The sequence below is a fragment of the Pteropus vampyrus genome, unplaced genomic scaffold (assembly GCF_000151845.1).
Source record: "Pteropus vampyrus isolate Shadow unplaced genomic scaffold, Pvam_2.0 Scaffold54, whole genome shotgun sequence".
In the NCBI taxonomy this organism is placed as follows: Eukaryota; Metazoa; Chordata; class Mammalia; order Chiroptera; family Pteropodidae; genus Pteropus; species Pteropus vampyrus.
The window spans coordinates 6093839-6095603 of record NW_011888835.1 but is presented as its reverse complement, the minus strand read 5'-3'; the positions used below and the strand labels follow the sequence as shown (position 1 = coordinate 6095603).

Below are 1765 nucleotides of genomic sequence, written 5' to 3'. Positions count from 1 at the left end.
AATTTCCATTTTTTCCCTTAGTTAACAGACTCGTTATAAACAATAATGTAGCTGAGTTTAGCACTCAGGAAAATGTGATATTTTAAAATTGTTAAGCATATTAACTAATTGTATTCTCTTTTTTTGAATATTAAAAGTGATTAAGGAGCTTTGTTTACCTAGGATTTTTTGGGCCATATCTATTGGGAGGTTGAGGGGAAAGATTAGCAGAAAGTGTTTAATGCTCCAAGCATACATCTAAGGTTTCCATAATTCATCAGCTCCACTATTGCAAGACTTCCTATGCATTTACAGACAGCATACATTATACAGTGATGGATAGGATGCTGATTAAATAAAATTTGTTGCTCTTGCCCAGAATACATATATTTTCACATTAATTTTAAAAATTCTAAATGGTGTCTTTAACAATGACTGAATGTTTATACCAGAATGGATACCAGAGTTGAGCAGAGTTATTAGGAATTTGAGAAACAAAACATTTGCTTTCCCTTGACTTTGCAGAAGGTGCTACTCACTCTTTCCCATCTAGATGAATAAACAAAGCAGATTAAAGTACAAAGCCTGATGTCAGTCCTTCAACAGTTGTTGAGTTCTTCAGTGTTCAGAATTCTCCGCCCCCAAAGAAGTTCATAAGACTGAGGAGGCGTAGCTGTTCCATCTCCCTCTAGGAGAATCGCTGGGTACCTTCAAATATTAAGGTTCTCAGAAATCAAGTAACAAAACCCATTTAGCTTGGTTTAACCCGTTGTTTCTCAAGTGTGTTCAAGGGAGTTCTTTTGTTGTTGTTTGTTTTTTCAGAGAACTTCTATGACATCTCATAGACTGTCACCCTCTTTTACGGGCTACATGTTCACTGTTCCAGCGTGTGCAAATAATAGCATTTTACTCAAGATAGCTCCTACCGACAGGCATTTGAGTTATTGAGTTTTGCTATTTTCAGCTTCACTGTTTGTAAATTGGAGCACATCTGTGATTATCGTCTTTAGAAAGACTTCTAAAAATGGAATGCATGGTCTTGACCTGATCTTGATATATATAAGCCACAAATCAAATTTGTGAACATCACCAGAATTGTTCCATAGGTATGAGAGTGCAAGCATCGCCCTTCTGCATTGGAAACCCACTTTTTTTTTTTTTTTGTGCCTACAGCACCTGGTCTTCCTAAGTGATCTCCCATCCAAGTACTAACCAGGCCCGACCCTGCTTAGCTTCCAGGATCAGACGAGATCGGGCATGTTCAGGGTGGCATGGCCATAGACAAGGAAATCCGTTTTTAATGTTTTTTTTTTTTTCAATTACAGTTGACATACATTGTATTAGTTTCAGATGTACATAGTGATTAGACAGTAATATCTTACAAAGTGATCACCCCATAAGTAGAGTACCTGAGACCATACCTAATTTTTACAATATTATAGATCATATTCCCTATTCTGTCCTTTACATCCCCTCGACTCTTTTATATATAGCGTCTCCCTATGGAAAGTTAGAGCAAGAGGACTTGATGTTCAGGGACAAACAAAGCTCCATCTGCAGCATTTATATAGTAGCCAGCTCTCTGCTTCACTCTGCTTTCGTTCTGGATCTGGATCTACATTTTCATCAAGTATAAAGTCTGCCAGAGGCAGCAGATGAGCACCTCTGGCTTGCGGGCTGAGGGACTCTTAGGGTAATGTGCATGGTTCCCGAATTGCACTTCAGTAGCCTAGTAAATGTCTGAGTTAACTGCGTAAATCACCAAATCCACACTATTCTCTGCATT

General features: G+C 38.2%; 1 pseudogene; it reads right to left on the bottom strand.

Annotated features, from left to right (window-relative positions):
- Positions 1-1143: 1143 nt before the first annotated feature.
- LOC111739832 lies at positions 1144-1262 on the bottom strand (annotated as a pseudogene).
- Between the last annotated feature and the right edge of the window lie 503 nt (positions 1263-1765).